This window comes from Hyla sarda, chromosome 2, assembly GCF_029499605.1.
Source record: "Hyla sarda isolate aHylSar1 chromosome 2, aHylSar1.hap1, whole genome shotgun sequence".
NCBI lineage: Eukaryota > Metazoa > Chordata > Amphibia > Anura > Hylidae > Hyla > Hyla sarda.
This window is the reverse complement of record NC_079190.1, coordinates 50,638,644-50,657,400: the sequence shown is the minus strand read 5'-3', so window position 1 is coordinate 50,657,400 and position 18,757 is coordinate 50,638,644. Positions and strand designations below refer to the sequence as shown.

The window sequence follows — 18,757 nt, the reverse complement described above, 5'->3', positions numbered from 1 at the left end:
TTTCCGCACGGAGCCCCTCCTAATGTGCATCGGATCTCACCATGAAAAAATTGAGTTTTTGGTCCTCCCCAATTGCACTTCCGAAATTCTCCTTGGACTACCCTGGCTTCAACACCACTCCCCTACCCTGGATTGGTCCACTGGGGAGATCAAGAGTTGGGGCCCCTCTTGTTCCAAGGACTGTCTTAAACCGGTTCCCAGTACTCCCTGCCGTGACCCTGTGGTGCCTCCTGTAACCGGTCTCCCTAAGGCCTATATGGACTTTGCGGATGTTTTTTGCAAAAAACAAGCTGAGACTTTACCTCCTCACAGGCCTTATGACTGTCCCATTGACCTCCTCCCGGGTACTACTCCACCCCGGGGCAGAATTTATCCTCTCTCTGTCCCAGAGACTCTTGCTATGTCTGAGTATATCCAGGAAAATTTAAAGAAGGACTTTATTACAGACTTACCCCCATCCCGTGGCAACACTGTTGTTTGGGTGGTCGTTGATCGATTCTCCAAGATGGCACATTTCATCCCTCTTCCTGGTCTTCCTTCAGCGCCTCAGTTGGCAAAACAATTTTTTGTACACATTTTTCGCCTTCACGGGTTACCCACGCAGATCGTCTCGGATAGAGGCGTCCAATTCGTGTCAAAATTCTGGAGGGCTCTCTGTAAACAACTCAAGATTAAATTAAACTTTTCCTCTGCATATCATCCTCAATCCAATGGGCAAGTAGAAAGAATTAACCAGGTCCTGGGTGATTATTTACGCCATTTTGTTTCCTCCCGCCAGGATGACTGGGCAGATCTTCTACCATGGGCCGAATTTTCGTATAACTTCAGAGTCTCTGAATCCTCCTCCAAATCCCCATTTTTTGTGGTGTACGGCCGTCACCCTCTTCCCCCCCTCCCTACTCCCTTGCCCTCTGGTTTGCCCGCTGTGGATGAAATATCTCGTGATCTTTCCACCATATGGAAAGAGACCCAAAATTCTCTTTTACAGGCCTCATCACGCATGAAGAAGTTTGCTGATAGAAAAAGAAGAGCTCCCCCCATTTTTTCTCCTGGAGACAAGGTATGGCTCTCCGCTAAATATGTCCGCTTCCGTGTCCCTAGCTACAAATTGGGACCACGCTATCTTGGTCCTTTCAAAATCTTGTGCCAGATTAATCCTGTCTCTTACAAACTTCTTCTTCCTCCTTCTCTTCGAATTCCTAATGCCTTTCACGTTTCTCTTCTTAAACCACTTATCATCAACCGTTTCTCTCCTAAATTTGTTTCTCCCACTCCTGTTTCCGGCACCTCGGACATCTTCTCCGTTAAAGAGATACTGGCCTCCAAGAAGGTCAGAGGGAAAACCTTTTTCCTGGTCGATTGGGAGGGTTGTGGTCCTGAAGAGAGATCCTGGGAACCTGAGGACAATATCCTAGACAAAAGTCTGCTCCTCAGGTTCTCAGGCTCTAAGAAGAGGGGGAGACCCAGGGGGGGGGGGTACTGTTACGCCGAGCGCTCCGGGTCCCCGCTCCTCCCCGGAGCGCTCGCTTCACTCTCGCTACCGCAGCGCTCCGGGCAGCTCCACTGACCCGGTGCGCTGCGATACCGTCTCCAGCCGGGATGCGATTCGCGATGCGGGTGGCGCCCGCTCGCGATGCGCGTCCCGGCTCCCGTACCTGACTCGCTCTCCGTCTGTCCTGTCCCGGCGCGCGCGGCCCCGCTCCCTAGGGCGCGCGCGCGCCGGGTCTCTGCGATTTAAAGGGCCACTGCGCCGCTGATTGGCGCAGTGGTTCCAATTAGTGTGTTCACCTGTGCACTCCCTATTTATACCTCACTTCCCCTTCACTCCCTCGCCGGATCTTGTTGCCATTGTGCCAGTGAAAGCGTTTCCTTGTGAGTTCCTAGCCTGTGTTCCAGACCTCCTGCCGTTGCCCCTGACTACGATCCTTGCTGCCTGCCCCGACCTTCTGCTACGTCCGACCTTGCTTCTGTCTACTCCCTTGTACCGCGCCTATCTTCAGCAGCCAGAGAGGTTGAGCCGTTGCTAGTGGATACGACCTGGTCACTACCGCCGCAGCAAGACCATCCCGCTTTGCGGCGGGCTCTGGTGAAAACCAGTAGTGACTTAGAACCGGTCCACTAGCACGGTCCACGCCAATCCCTCTCTGGCACAGAGGATCCACCTCCTGCCAGCCGGCATCGTGACAATATGTAAATATTATTTTTTTTTCTTTTCATTTTGACAACACATTAGAATGTTACCTATATGCACAGTAGCTCTGTCACTGTACGTGTTACTTAAACCTCCAGGAGAACTCTTTGGCCACAAGAGTAACCTGTACAGGAAAATAATGAGACATTACACATTAAAGGATTATTATGGACTGAATATTTAGACTTGTTAGCTACAGTCCTAACTAGACATGTGACATTTGACTATTTAGATACATAAATGCTATGTACATCACTTACTGTACATGAAATGACATCAGAAGTAATCATGCTATATCGTGCTAACTAGACATTAGTATACTATATACTGGATAATTTTTATACAAGGATATTGTTACTGTTTATATCTTGCAGGTAACTGTATGGCAGTGAGGTAAGTGGATACTCTTCTCCTGATAAGGTCAGGATACCTCCTATACAATTGCCATGAGTAGAAAGGACATCAGGCACCTCAGGCATTTTGTACAAACACTTTATATACACTTTATTACAATGTACTTTAAATAATACAGTTTCACAATAATAACTATAGTTGTATTCACTTGTGCAAAAAGAATGAACAATATATTCTTCTGTAAGTAAATTTAGAGTACAGTACCACTCCACAGTTCTGGTACGTTAGAGTTCACAGTAGAGGATCACGGCTATAAGCCGGGCACATGAACTTACGCAAAATGGTTGCAGAGAGATCTTGGTTAGTCCACCAGGCACTTTTCTTAAATGTTGCAGGAACCTAGAAAACAACAATGATGACTGAATGGAGTCTGCCTGACAGGGCAACTCCTGTACTTAGCTACCACATGCATATATATATATATATATATATATATATATATATGTGCATACAGCTAAATCACACCATCTTTTTAGATAGCTTTGCCCTAAGCATCAGTTTTTAATACAGAGTTTTATGAATCTCCATACACCATCATGGTGTTCTCCTCAATGAGAAATCTTACCCCTTTGACCTATATCCATAGGCTTCTCACCAGCCAAGCAAGAACACCCTGTTCTGTATTGACAAGGGGCAAAATCCTGAAAAAGCTGGGTACTCCTTCCTTCTGAGAGATCTCTGGCTTGGCCAAAATTCCTAATAAGTTTATGAAGTGCTAATTGTCTCTGAATCTGCATACACCATTATGGTGTTCTCCTCAAGGAGAAATCTTATATATCCTTAAATAGAAATGTTAATATGTAAAAGTTTTAAAGTGCACCTGTTGTTTCAGATAGGCTGCAGTGTGTGTTCAAGAGGAGCTTCACAATTTCTGGCCACTATATAACTATGTGGCTTTTCATACCAGATTTCAACTCTAAAGGCTTCATATGTAATTTGTAGATGATCCTGAGGTAGTTAATAGAGCCAAGCCTCTATGATGGCTCCTATAGACTGCCAACACACCGAAGTGGGGATCCTGCTCTTCTATGTCTCCATACACACTCTAAAACAAGGCAACATGGAGAACAGCAGTTGTAAACAATCTTAGTTGTGAATTAAGCCCTTGGTGCAATCTAATATAGTTGTCTCTTTGCAGTGTCTTTCTCTCTGCTCCTGATCTCTGGACTTACTCCCATTCCCATCTCAGTTTTCACCAATCTTATCTTCCTAAATGTGTACGGGCAGCATGTAAACTGATCTCTCATTGAGGTGTTAGTCTGTCTTGTAAAGGACTGAATTTAGGAGAGTTTAATTTAGGAGAGTACTCCGGTGGAAAACTTTTTTTTTTTTTTCAAATCAACTGGTGCCAGAAAGTTAAACAGATTTGTAAATTACTTCTATTAAAAAAATCTTAATCCTTCCAGTACTTCTTAGCTGCTGAATACTACAGAGGAAATTCTTTTCTTTTTGGGACACAGAGCTCTCTGCTGACATCACGAGCACAGTGCTCTCTGCTGACATCTCTGTCCATTTTAAGAACTGTCCAGAGTAGGAGAAAATCCCCATAGTAAACATATGATGCTCTTTACAGTTCCTAAAATGGACAGAGATGTCAGCAGAGAGCACTGTGCTCGTGATGTCAGCAGAGAGCTCTGTGTTCCAAAAAGAAAATAATTTCCTCTGTAGTATTCAGCAGCTAATAAGTACCAGAAGGATTAAGATTTTTTAATATAAGTAATTTACAAATCTGTTTTACTTTCTGGCACCAGTTGATTTAAAAAAAAAAGCTTTTCACCGGAGTACCCCTTTAAGCGCAAAAGAAAGTTTAGCAGAAGGGAGGTAAAAAGCTTGATAAGAGAAGAGGAAGCACATTTGTTTAGATTTACTTGTACTATTGATTATTGCAAAGTTTGTTGAAATGAAAGTGACCATTTGAAATAGTTGGCAAAGAAACAGCCAGATTGGTCCACTAGGATCACTAGGATACCTCAAATTCTTCCAGTCTATGATTCCCCCAAAGCTCCAGTGATGGCTAACCTCATTTGTCTTACGCTGCATATATTGATCAGTATTTAACAGTGTTTTACAAACTGGGTTTCTGTATAAGAGTCTTATAGATTCCCTGAGAGGACAATCGGTACTATAGAAGCTCAGCTCTGGTGCCATCATGATAGCTGAACATCACCATTCTGCAGAAAATACAGTAAATACATTAATTTGGTGCCAGTTGTTCAGGACATCCTATTAAACCAACAAGTAACAAAAATCTTCCCATGGCACATTAACATGACAATTACCTGTTCCATTCCGCTGCTAAATGGAAGCGGGTCCTCTCCGGATTGGCTGTGTCTTCATGATCTCATCTGACGGACAGGTCGGATATAATATTGTTTGTCTAGGAATATGTTTATGACGGAGATCGGAAGATTAAGATGGCCACTGTGGATACAATGTATCATTTTGTATTACTGTATGTATATTTATTATGCACTTGCACATTGTATTTTAGCACCTTTTTCATTGTATGTTTTGACATATTGTTTACGCCCACTGTCACTTGGGGCCACACCCCTTACACTGGAGGGTGACTCCCCCATATGATGTCATCTATTGGTGACCCTATAAAACACATGGTTGTCACTATATGCACTATGCTTGATAAAGACCTTATTGTTAGGTCGAAACGTCGCATCTGTTTCTGTATGTATTGGGATCAATAAACTACTACCCATGTTTGGACACCAATACTGGAGTGCCATCTTGCTTTCTATTTGGATTTATTCAGGGGCTAGATAACTGTACACACAGATGTCCAGATATGAGTGCCTATATGTGATATAAGACTAGGGGCTTGTCCTTGACAAAGCCACTGGTGTGGTGAAACGTCGGACGGGTGGTGGTGTCATTGTTTTTAATATACTCCACCATCACTGATTAATAAAGGTAGTATGTATGTGGACTGCAGCCACAATACCGATATAATATTTGTACCAAGTATACCTTGCACAATAAGCACACACTTCTCAGAGTGAAGTGGTGGAGCATTTTTAAATCCTAAAGAGGCATTAAAAGTTAAGTTTTACTTATTGGTGGATGGTAAAACCAGGAATTAGTGGTCACATGTGACCAATTGTAAATACATATATGTGATGTAATACCCCTTTAAACACAGCACCTATGAGAGTAATATTTAACCTTGACCCTCCAAAAACGCCCACCCCTTGCTTCTTTCATGCACAAAATGTTTATCTCTGGTGCACCATGCACCATGCATCTGTCTATTAGTTTCTTTATGACATTTAGTTCTTTTGTACATAAGCACTGTCACCTTCAGAGGGTATAGTCCTGCATGGGGCATTTGACATGTAGCCTATCACCAATATTATTCTTGACCGTCTCTACTTTAGAGGTTTTATCACACTTCTTAAAATAGCTGCCTGATAAAAGTGAGATCCACTGCAGCGAAAACTGTTTGGCGAAAAGAATATAACGTGATGTACAAGTATGTAGAGAAAGCCGGCCAAGGCACGGAGACACAGCTGGGTTCCCTCTTGTTCTGGAATGCTATATGCTCCCACTATATTATACAAACCATAATATCAGCTATTTAGGGATTCGGATGACTTGCTACATTTTTAGTGAACTACTTCTGGCTACAACGTGGTTATACTATATCTTTCCTTTTTCAATAATGTTTTAATTAGATGTTTACAAGATAATATGACACATTTTATCAATAAGCTGTAACAGAAAATGGAAACCATTATCCTGTGATTGGATTTTTTTTCTGTGGTGGCCCAGTACCGGAGTTACTACACCATACCCTTGCTGTCCTGTCAGGCAGCCTCCCTTCAGTGTCCTCTGGGCCCCCTCTACACCTGTCTCCTCATGTATATATTTTCTGGCATATGTTCTACTGTAAAGTGTGTATAGAAGTGTTATTGCTTTAAGAAATGTTAACATGTGATCCCCAGTTGTCATGTGAGTTGTCATGTGGCTGTAACCCAGGAGGTATAAGTGACCATGTGACCTAAGGGTAACCTATGGGACCCCACCAGAGTCTCCCCTATAAAAGCCCTGGGAGGAGTCTCTTCTCTCTCTTTGGAGATAAGTCTTTCCTGAGGTCAAGTCAAGCCTAGGAGCGTGTCTGGAGTCTATAGGAGCCTCAAGTCAGTCCTGCAGCCACAAGCTACAAGTCTACAAGTAAGCTAAAGTCACAGCTTAGTCAGCCTCAAGTCAAGTCAGTCACAGTCATCTATTGTCAAGTCAGAGTGGCCTGCACTAAAATTGTCCAAATCTACTGCAAGTCCCAGAAAGCCCTTAAGGTCTCTGAAGTCACTGATCACATCCCTGGGCCTGGCTGAACTGTATAGACTGTTCCATCTGTCACTCAGTAAAGCTTCCATTGTCTGTAACTTGGAGTTGGAGTCATTTTTGCCCCCCGTGCCTAGCCCAGGATCTAGCAGTATACCTTCAGGTGGTATTGAGAATAAACCAAGCCCTGGCGTCATGAACACAGGGGGTTCCATCTGCCCTGTATCACACCCTCTATCACATTTCAATTTTATTTTTTCATTTGTAAATGAGGAGAACATCAGTATTTTATATTTAAGCCATGTGAATGTAATGCGTAGTCCTTGACTCAAGTGGTACACTTCTGAACTTTGTTTGTACAATAAAGGGTTATTCCCAGTGGCACCCAATGGACTACTGCTATTATATAACCGGAACTACATCTCTCATCCTCTTCATGGACACCACACTTTGCTGCAAATGCAGTATTTTCCGCACCAAGACAACCCCTATCTTCTTAGATTACAAATGACTGGCTATTCATCTACTTCCTAACCAGAGCTTATTGTCAGTGACACGTAGTTTAATGAGGATGATAATTGCTCGTAAACATGATGGGATAAAAGGTGATTATTCTAAACCAAGCTAACAGGTCTTCCCTGTGAAAGCCTAGTAAAATCTGTAGTAATAACGAATACCCCTGGTAATAGAGGCAGCCTGGGATTAAGTATGTTTATGAGCCTAGCAACAAACCAAACAAACCGCACAGTGAATGACAGAAAAGAATATATATCCTACAGACAGTAAAGTATATACATTATGCAAATAAAGCCATGTATTTCTGCAACAAGGAAATGCAGCCATAACATGAAAACTACCTGTTCAATATTGTGTAGGTCCCCCTTGTGCCCCCAAAACCTAATGAGGCAAAATCTCTGTAGGCATCCTGGGTATTGGGCACCAAAATGGTCAGCTGTTTACACGTCAGAATTTTTGCATGGAGCTTCCGCAGCAGCAGTCCAATTGGATTCAGCGGCATTATGCTGCGCTGTGCACACAGCAGCATTATCGCACCAGATTTTTCTGGCACGTGAATTCCGATTTCCGTGTTCGCAGAAAGAAGGAACCTGTCCATTCTTTCTGCGAACTCTGCACGGAATGCATAGCTTTCTATGAGACGGCACATTCCCGTGTGGTCCTTTGCGGACATTACGTGGTGTGAATATAGCTTAAAGGGGTACTCCGGTGAAAACCTTTTTTCTTTTAAATCAACTGGTGGCAGAAAGTCTAACATATTTGTAAATTACTTCTATTAAAAAAATCTTAATCCTTCCAGTACTTATTAGCTGCTGAATGCTACAGAGGAAATTCCTTTCTTTTTGGAACACTGATGACATCACGAGCACAGTGCTCTCTGCTGACATCTCTGTCCATTTTAGCAACCATGCATAGCAGATGTATGCTAAGGGCAGCATGGTGGCTCAGTTGTTAGCACTGCTGCCTTGCAGTGCTGGGGACTTGGGTTCAAATCCCACCAAGACGACAATAAATAAAGCGTTATTATTATAATAACGTCAGCAGAGAGAACTGTGCTCGTGATGGAGCATTCCAAAAATAAAAGAATTTCCTCTGTAGTATTCAGCAGCTAATAAGTACAGGAAGTATTAAGATTTTTTAACAGAAGTAATTTACAAATATGTTTAACTTTCTGCCACCAGTTGATTCAAAAGAAAAAAGGTTTTCACTGGAGTACCCCTTTAAGGAGAGGATCCTGTAAGGGTGGTATCAGATGACCAGACTGCTTTCTGACATGAGCACTGACCACATAGATCGCCACTCACTTAACAAGCCTATTACACAGCTGGGTTATACTACGGGCAGGGCCACACGTATGGCCACCTTACAGTAATGGTATATTCACAAGGCAAATTTTTTGTGGAATGTCTGCCGAAAAATACATGACGCCGCTGGGACCGCTCTGAAATGTGCTGTCTCCATAGACCACAATGCTTTTTAAGCAGATTCTGCAGAAAGAAACCTACGACCTGTTGATTTAATAATTGTTGCTGAGAAGCATTAGATCAAGGTACATGTTGTAGATGTGTGACCATGTCTGTTTTTTTTTCTCTATTTGAATTCACATTCTGTTTTCTATCCCCCTCTTTTTTTGTTTTTACTTGGTCAGCACTCTGCCCCTCCCCATCAGCCCAGGCCTATATAAATTGGCAGGAAGCTGAATAGGTCCCTATTCTTTCTGGCAGTCTCCCAGTCTTTCATTGGGAGCACATGGTAAGTGAGCTTTGTTCACACAGGTGCTGCGCTGTGCAGCGTCCATTGCTGCCGCGGTGCCATGTCTGTAGGGAGGGGCGGCCCAGGGTCTGGTTCGGGCAGCATTGGGGCTGCTCTGCCAGTGGGTCGTTTCCCCTGTGGGCACTGGTTTTGCGGCGGTGGTGGTCGCCGCTCAGTGCAACGCCATTTTATGCTAGGAATGTTAGGTGGCTGTGGCTGTGACGTGGCTAGCGAGCTTGCACTTCATGATCATAAAGTACACTAGCGACCTGTTAGCTTAATGAATGTTGCTGAGAAGCCTTAGGTCATTGTGCATGTTGTAGATGTGCGACCATGTCTTTTTTTTTTCTCTATTTGAATCGTCAATTATTTCTGCTGAGGTCAGAACAAAAATTTCCGCGGCAGATGCTTCTGTTGTGAAAATTCCGCCATGTACAGCAGAATCCTATTGAAAACAATGGCACTCTGCTGCAATGGGATTTCCAGATTCCACAGTGTGAATGAGGCCTAACTCTTCCTAATGCTCAGTCCGCCTGATTTTTCTGTATTTTGCACTTTCTTTCAATAACTTTCACTGAACGGTTTCACCAGACGGTTCACTACAGAAAACCGGTTCACCAGGAAATCATTACATCATACGTCTCGGTCTTTGTTTGCATCCATCCCAGTTTACACATAATGAGTTCTCTACATTTACATATCTGTCCACACTTCAATAGAGAACATCTAATGTTCCTGGATAATTTACTGTGAATGATTTTGTTTTTCCATGTTGCTGGCTCATTGCACTTTAGTGTTCTGTAATAGCGCGAGTATTAACCTAGCATTTCAGCATTTTTTTTTTGGCAATGACATTTATGTTTTCTCCTTCTCGCCTCCTATGAGCCAACATTTTTGTACATTTTTCTATTTTTCTGTTGCAGGACAAGTTGTACTGTTTAATGGCACCTTTCATTCTACCAAATAATGGATTGCAAAACAAAAAAGTTATCAGTGTAAAATGGGGGGGGGGGGGGGGGGGGACTACGACAATTCTGCTATTGTTTTGGGGGTTTGTTTTTAACTTTGTTTACGGTGCAGTAAAAATATCAATATACAGCTGCACCAAATTTCCATAGATTTTTCGTATTTTATATCTTTGATGCTAAATTTACACATTGTAAAATAAAAAACAAAAAATGGCATTTAAATAGTAGTGATGAGCGGCATATGCCATATTCGAATTCGCAATATTTCGCGAATATGAGGACGAATATGCGTCCCATATTCATGGAATTCGAATATTCGTGATGTTTTTTTCCATTGCGAAATTTCGCCATTGCAAAATTTTGTTATTGCGAAATTTCACTATTGCAAAATTTCACTCGTCTGCGCACATCATGCGAGAACGGAGATCATTTCCTGGATCTTTGCCAGTTGCTTTTCGCATCGCGGTTTTCTGCTGCCCTTCGAAGCGAAGATGGTGGGGAGTAACTTTACATCAAGTGAGGAAAAACTGCTGATTTGTGTAAGTAATGTCACCACTGTTATTTCATTATATTTAACTGCATTTTAGACTAGTTTAAAAGTTATGATATAAGATCAGATAGCAGTGTTTCCCAAACAGTGTGTCTACAGCTGTTGCAAAACTACAACTCCCAGCATGCACTGACAGACCATGCCTGCTGGGAGTTGTAGTTTTGCAACAGCTGGAGGCACACTGGTTGTGAAACACTGAGTTAGGTAATAAACTCTCAGTGTTTCGCAACCATTGTGCCTCCAGCTGTTGCAAAACTACAACTCCCTGCATGCAACTTGCTGCATCCCCCCCCCCCCCCCCCCTCTCCCCCAATGTGAATGTACAGGGTACATTCACATGGGCAGGAGCTTACAGTGTGTTTGTAGCTGAAGGAAATTTTGCGCTGCAGCTCAAACTCTCAGTGGGAAACTACTGTGAACCCCCGCCCGTGTGACTGTACCCTAAAAACACTACACTACACTAACACAAAATAAAAAGTAAAAAACACTACATATACCCCTACACAGCCCCCCTCCCCTCCCCAATAAAAATGAAAAACGTCTGGTACGGCACTGTTTCCTAAACGGAGCCTCCAGCTGTTGCAAAACAACTCCCCAGTATTACCGGGCAGCCATTGACTGTCCAGGCATGCTGGGAGTTTAGCAACAGCTGGAGGCACCCTGTTTGGGAATCACTAATGTACAATACCCCTATGTCCACCCCTATGCAATTCCCTAATTTAGTCCTCAAATGCGCATGGCGCTCTCACTTTGGAGCACTGTGTTATCTGTGGTATTACATAGGACTGCAGTCACATCTACTACATTATCTGTACTCAGAGAGTTATCACGGTGTTATCTGTAGTGTTACATAGGACTGCAGGTCACATCTACTACATTATCTGTACTCAGAGTTATCACTGTGTTATCTGTGGTGTTACATAGGACTGCAGGTCACATCTACTACATTATCTGTACTCAGAGAGTAATCACTGTGTTATCTGTGGTGTTACATAGGACTGCAGGTCACATCTATTACATTATCTGTATTCAGAGAGTTATCACTGTGTTATCTGTGGTGTTACATAGGACTCCAGGTCACATCTACTACATTATCTGTACTCAGAGAGTTATCACTGTGTTATCTGTGGTGTTATATAGGACTGCAGGTCATATCTACTACATTATCTGTATTCAGAGAGTTATCACTGTGTTATCTGTGGTGTTACATAGGACCGCAGGTCACATCTACTACATTATCTGTACTCAGAGAGTTATCACTGTGTTATCTGTGGTGTTACATAGGACTGCAGGTCACATCTACTACATTATCTGTACTCAGAGAGTTATCACTGTGTTATCAGTTGTGCTTCTTCTGTTTTTAAAAAAAGCAATTGGTTGTCACAGGATACAAGGCACAAAGGACGCAAGCAAAAGCACAGAAACACTCTCCTCTCTAAACCACCATGTGAATCTGCAAAGGAATGCTGCTGGGGAGTGATGTTATATACTGGTCGTGCCAGCAAGTTTCTATTGGTTGCTAGGGACGTTGCTAAGCTCTGACAACTGTGCTTGCAGAACTCTCATTGGCTCACAGGCATAAGTAGGGCGGAATTTCAAAGAATATTCGCATGCATAAACCTTTCGCCTCACAGTCTCATCCCTGGGTCTTTAACGATACAAGTATTGCATTTATCAGTCGAAGGAGATCCCTACAATGTGCTCAGTTTTTAAAACAGTTTGAAAAAAAGACAAATATTCGCAATAGCGAATTTTTAGCGCGAAATTCGTAATATTCGTGAATTCACGAATATACGTTATTCGCTGTGAATATTTGAAATGTGAATATTCATGAGCAGCACTATTAAATAGGTATAAAAGGCGACAGTTATTTAAACCTAATTTTGTGTTCCATTGAAGGAAATCTGTCATTAGATTCACCCGCATTAACCTCTCGGTACAGACAGGTAATGTAGGTGACACTGATGACAATCATACTTACCTGGTCCCGTTCCATGCTCCGGTTCTATTGTCATCAGTATCTTCGGCTCTGGGGCTGACTTGGAGCATTGGCGGTGTTTTGTGATGTCATCACACCTGCTTCTCTGCTGGGTCCATGAGATAGCGGGAGGACAGGAGAACAGGACGGGATCAGGTAAGTATGGTTGTCACCTGCACTACCTTTGTACCGACAGGTTCATGCAGGTGACACTGATGGCAGATTTCCTTTAAAGTCTATAAAAAGCGTCCGTCAGTGAAAACTGTGAATAAACTGCTGTATTTTTTTACATTGTGTACATTGACTGCAGCTTTTTTACAGACTTATAAAAACTTTTATGCAAATTTTACTGTCCTTTTTTTTTTTTCATTTTACGTGTGGACTTTTACCTTTTTTTTTTTTTTTATTGCTTTGCATCTCCCTATTCTGACCCTAAAACTTTATTTTTTTTTATCTATGGAACTGAGGTCTCCCATGAGACCAAAGGAATCAAAAGATGGGAGATGGTTCTGCCAATTTTATGGACAAAAGAAAGAGTTCCAATGACATTTTCAATTTTTTTACATCAAGATACCAAACATGTTTATTTTTTTATGCTTTATTATATCTGTATATGTTTTTAAAACATATTGCAACAGCTGGAGGTCCACAGTTTGGAGATGACTGGGTAAAAGGGACACTCCGAGCACAAATGGCATTTATTTAGGTTTCCTACTTTTACGTTGTAATAGTTAGCACCTTCTTTAATATCCTATTTTGTTTTCACATTGTGGCATCAAGAAGCTGCTCTCTCTATGACTCAGGCATGTGTTCATTATAGATATTAGTAGGCAGTCCTGCCCTGGTGCTGTATTGTAATGTACTCTGGTTTATTGTCTGTTGATTTTTTATTGTGTTTATTATGTTGCCTTTAATGAATGTCAAACATGCCTTTAAGGGAGCAAATGCAGAGTAAACCATGTGATACTGATGCCCAATGGGATGCCCCCTGGCCAAAGGCTTAAATAGTGTAGGGGGAGGAGCTAGTCTGTTTAGGAGAGGAGGAGAGCAGAGTTATGTGGAGAGGAGTTAGGAGCAGTCTGTGGTAACTTGGAGGAGACATGTGGAGAAGTCAAAAGTCAGCAGCCACACATCTACAAGTGCCCTGCAGCACAGGTCCAGTCTGGAAGTCTCAGATAGCAGGAGATAGAAAGCCTCAAGCAACTCTTGGTACCATAGTCTACAGTCTAAGCCTGGTGGTAAGTTAAAGCTCCGGGAGAATTTACAACAGTCAGTTTCAAGTCAGTGTGGGTGGTCTCAAGTCACAAGTCTAAATTCTAAAGTCTAAAGTCCACAGTAACTAAAATTCAGTCAAGTGAGAAGCAGGTTACTATGCATTTCCCCTGCTCTGATCTGTACTGTAAAGGATTACCACATCTATCCTAACCATAGTAAAAGTCAGTTTTCCGTAACCTTGCATCTGTGGTCCTTATTGTCCCCAGCGCTTGGCCCAGGAGAACTGTCTAACCCTCCTACAATTAGAAATGATGCGTCATGGAGCTTGACATACATAACAATTATGAACTTATATATCCTTTCCTTCAACGCACCATTTCCATTGTTGTCCTATTAGTATACTGAAGGGGGGCAGCCATCATTGTTAATTTAATTAATGCTATTTGAGAAAATGTCTTATACTGACACTGAAGTAGCTCAGACAGTGCTGCTTTGTTTTTATGGCAGCTCAGGCTTCAATGTTGGCCTAGGAAGGGAGAGCAGGGAATCTGGCAGCAAGAAAACTAAACTTCGGGAAATTGTAGACCTCGTCGACTATGACTTGACGTGACTGTTTTGAGCTGAGGAATCAGTCAGTGCTAGGAAGTTGCCATCCCCACAGAAGCCAATGAATTCTGCACGGATTATGCCAAAAGAATGAGCAAGAGGAAGCTGTGTGCACTGTGCTGCGTAATCCCATTGACAGCAATGGGATTCTGCTGCACCAGTATTTCCTAACAGAATTTCAAAATGTAATTCCGCTCAGAAATTCCGGTGGATGAACTTAGCTTAAGAGTCATTACAAAATGTATTTTAATTAAGTTATTTTTTTCTAAAACGTCCCACACAGTGCTGACCACAGCGATGCTTCCCTGTCATACAGCACTATCAGCAAGTTTACGTTCTTTACTGGGGGGGGAGGGGGGGGGGGAGTGGTCGTTGTGTAAATATTGTGAGATCCAGTGGGTGCTGCATTTTACCTTTTCTGGTCACTTTTGGAGTGGGAAGCAGATGGCAGGGATCGGACTATCTGAGTAATTCGAGGCAGATGAGTGCGCTCCCGTGTTTTCTAAATGTTGTTGCTTTGGTAACCCTTGAAGTTACAAATTGTTTTGCATATTGACGGTGACCGTCCACAATCTCACTTGCTGAATAGTCTGCAGAGAAAAAAAATACTCCTCCTAATCCCCAAACCTTCCAGCTAATATATCTATGTAGCTCTGTGGTTGAATAACAAAGAAAGAGCACAATGATGAAGTAATGGGGAATGCAATGTAACCAAGCAATGCAAGCAAGTCATAAGGCAAGCAAACAATGTCATGGCACAAGCAATGTAAGCAAGTCATAAGGCAAGCAAACAATGTCATGGCACAAGCAATGTAAGCAAGTCATAAGGCAAGCAAACAATGTCATGGCACAAGCAATGTAAGCAAGTCATGATGCAATCCAGTGAAGATACCTCGATTTAACTGTGGTCCCTCAAGTTACAATATCAATTGGTTCCAGGACGACCATTGTATGAAGAAACCCATTGTATTTTGAGACCATAACTCTATGGAAACCTGATAATTGGTTCTGAAGTAGTGCTGAGCGATATGACCAAAAATGAGTATCACGGTATTTTTTTCTAAAGTATCACGGTATTTCACGGTATTTTTTTTTTACATTGAGACTTGCATTGAGGTGGCGTAGCGGAACTAAATGAGCTTTTGGAACTAAATGATCTGAACACTGGGGCAGCGGAGTACCCTTTTAAATAGATGTAACAAACAACACTACAGCCTCCAGCTGTTGCAAAACTACAACTCCCAGCATGTTGGACTATATAGTAGTGTATAGTATAGGTCAGTGTTTCCCAACTAGGGGTGCCTCCAGCTGTTGCAAAACTACTACTCCCAGCATGCCCGGACAGCCGTTGGCTGTCCGGGCATGCTGGGAGTTGTAGTTTTGCAACAGCTGGAGGGCCTACTGTAGGTATAGTATATTATACAGACCCTGTCCATCCCAGAACCCTGACTCACCTTCCCAGTTGCTGCAGGGACCGTCCGGGGAGGGTGAGCCGGGCCATCCATCCTTCCTGTAGTGTCCGGCAGCATTCCGGGCGGAGGGTGAACCGGTCCGGGCTGTCCTTCTTCTCCGGGGGTCCACTTCTCTACTCCGGGCAGGCTCCGGCCTAGTAACGCTGCATAGACGCCGCTGCGCAGTGACGTCCGTACGCAGCGACGCACCTGACGTCACGGCGTCTATGCAGCGTACTAGGCCGAAGCCTTGCGGGAGTAGAGAAGAGGACCCCCGGAGAAGAAGGACAGCCCGGACCGGTTCACCCTCCGCCCGGAATGCCGACGGACACTACAGGAAGGATGGATGGCTCGGACCACCCCCATTACGGGTAAGTTTAATTTTTTTTTGCTGACTCAGAGGGTGTGGGGGGGGGGCGACCGGTATAGCGGTATGGGCAAAAATCCATACCGTGGGAGAAAAAAAAAAACGGTATCCGTTTCATACCGGTATACCGCCCAGCACTATTCTGAAGCCCCAAAGTGTCATCCAAAAATAGGTAAAAGTGAGCATTAAAGAAAACTAAGTAGATTACTAATCCATATAAAACAAGTCCTTATATATACAGATTCTGTTCCCGAGCTAATTTCTTTCAGTTAAAACCTGTGAATGATAACCACTACTTTATACTCATAGCAACGCTTGACCACTACCTACTATTGCTAATACCCATCGCATTACCTTGTCTGCAGCAAGTTGCACCATGCCATCGACTGCAGCACGTTGCACTTTTCCTGCAGCACGTCGTACCTTACTGTCAAACAATTACCAACATCGGATCAACATATCTCGCCAAAATACAGCTATCGATCTCAGAATATTGATAGACCAAAATAATTATATTTCTACTTTTACCAGTGGACACCTATAATCAGTATATATACATTTCTTCACAGCTTATTGCACTTTGCCGAACATCTACAAATACCCTGAAATTTTCCACAATATCCTGTGATATATATAAAAACAGGTAATCCAAATATTGTAATTTTATTTTATTGGTATTTCACAATTTTATGCAGATTTTACACCTATATTTATATTAATAATCCTTTACACACATATTTATACGTCCGTTTTTTAGCGTGTGATTATTATTCTTTTAGACTTTTTATCCCTTGGTATATGGTATACAGGAACCAATATACAATTAATCGGCAGCTGACAACCACCTCCCCCAGTCCATAGTTAGCGCTTGTATATCCATACATGAGTTCCTCCTTATATATAAAAGTAAGAAAGATCTGCTGGGAGCTGTAATCACTGTCTATGTAGAGGACAGGAGCTTCTTCAGGTTCCTGTACAGTACACAGTGTCCTAAAAAAGTAACATGGAGCCGCCCCCACCTGGTGTCCAAAGAAGCAGATAACCCTGGCACAGGTAAAGAGTACAGAACATGTAATACCTCCTTGTACTTGTACTGTACCAGACAGCCAGTCAGTGCATGCACTTCAGTAATACAGGTGTTTTACCAATGAATGTCCATTCTGATTGGTCAGATCTTCCAGCCATTGACACGTTTCACAGATCAGGACTGCCTGTACAACTTAAATAATTACTATTGTGGTGAGCTGGGGTGTTGCTATACTGTAGCAGGGTCTGGTGGTATTAACCCTGGGGGGGCAAGATGTTGTCAACCCCTTAAAGTTCGTGACGCCAGGATGTGGTTATTCCGGTATGGTAACCGCCGTCAACCAACCCAAAACGGTTTTCAATAAAGGAATGTTCACAGCAGGAATTGTGAAAATAACTGGAACTTTTACTTGGAATTCTTATTAAAGGGGTTATCCACCATAAGGTGATTTTAGTACGAACCTGGCAGACAGTAATGGACATGCTTAGGAAGGATCTGCACTTGTCTTGGGGCTAAATGGCTATGTCATGAGATTACCATAACACTGTGGCTAGCTTTTTGTGAACTTGTATTTCCTGTTTGACTTATTTTTTTTGACTACAAATCCCACAATGCCATTTTCCTCCCTCTCACACATCAACCACCCCACCCATTGAAACAAAAGACCTGTGGTTTTCAATCAGGGTGCCTACAGCTGTTGCATTAGTTGCAGATTGATCCCTCCACCCATTGAAGCAGACAGGCTCCCTGTCATCAGCTGACTAGTGAGTCAGGTCTCGGTGCATTGCAAGCTGGGAAACATCTGAGACAACAGTCATTTTGTATGCTGATAAAAATAAATAGTGGGGTGAAAATCACAGAAGAATTGGGAGAAAACCGTCACACACAGGTACAGACACTATATTATGAACTACACTAACTTTACAGCCCCTGTAGCATAGTCAAAGAAAACAAATTCCTGGAGTACCCCTTTAAACAGTCTTTACAGTTATGCAGTTCCTCTAGAGGCAACCGGGACACAGGATATTTCGTAGGCTTGCTGGGACTTGTAGTATTGAGAATATCTATGCAGGCCACTGTGCTGCTAATATTATCCTTGAGTTGAGTAGTAGTCACTAGAATTGTAGATAGAGCTTGATAACTCATGTTTTGAAGTGGCTGCAGGTTTTTTAGGCTTTGGCCTAGCGGAGATGAATTTAGATAGTACAGGTATTGTGCTTGGCTGAAATCCAGTAGATAAGAGAGCGAGTTTAGAGACTACAGCCCCTTATATACTAAGGAGGCTGGACTAAAGCCAATTGGTTGCAAAACCTGTGGGTCCTGTACCCAAGGAACTCTGGGTATGTCACATGACAGTGCTTCACATGACTAACACTTCTGTACACATTTGTACAAACTTTATACATATTGACAATGCATACACAAT

General features: G+C 42.7%; 1 long non-coding RNA gene across 1 annotated transcript in view; it reads right to left on the bottom strand.

Moving 5' to 3' along the window:
- The window catches only part of LOC130358474 (uncharacterized), a 74,189-nt gene extending 68,920 nt beyond the window's left edge, over positions 1–5,269 (bottom strand). Inside the window, exons 1-3 of the long non-coding RNA XR_008889534.1 lie at positions 4,885–5,269; positions 2,881–2,944; positions 2,242–2,315 (exon numbers count right to left, since the gene is read on the bottom strand). This is a non-coding gene — a long non-coding RNA (uncharacterized LOC130358474). The remainder of the gene's footprint in view (positions 1–2,241; positions 2,316–2,880; positions 2,945–4,884) is intronic.
- Positions 5,270–18,757: the final 13,488 nt, after the last annotated feature.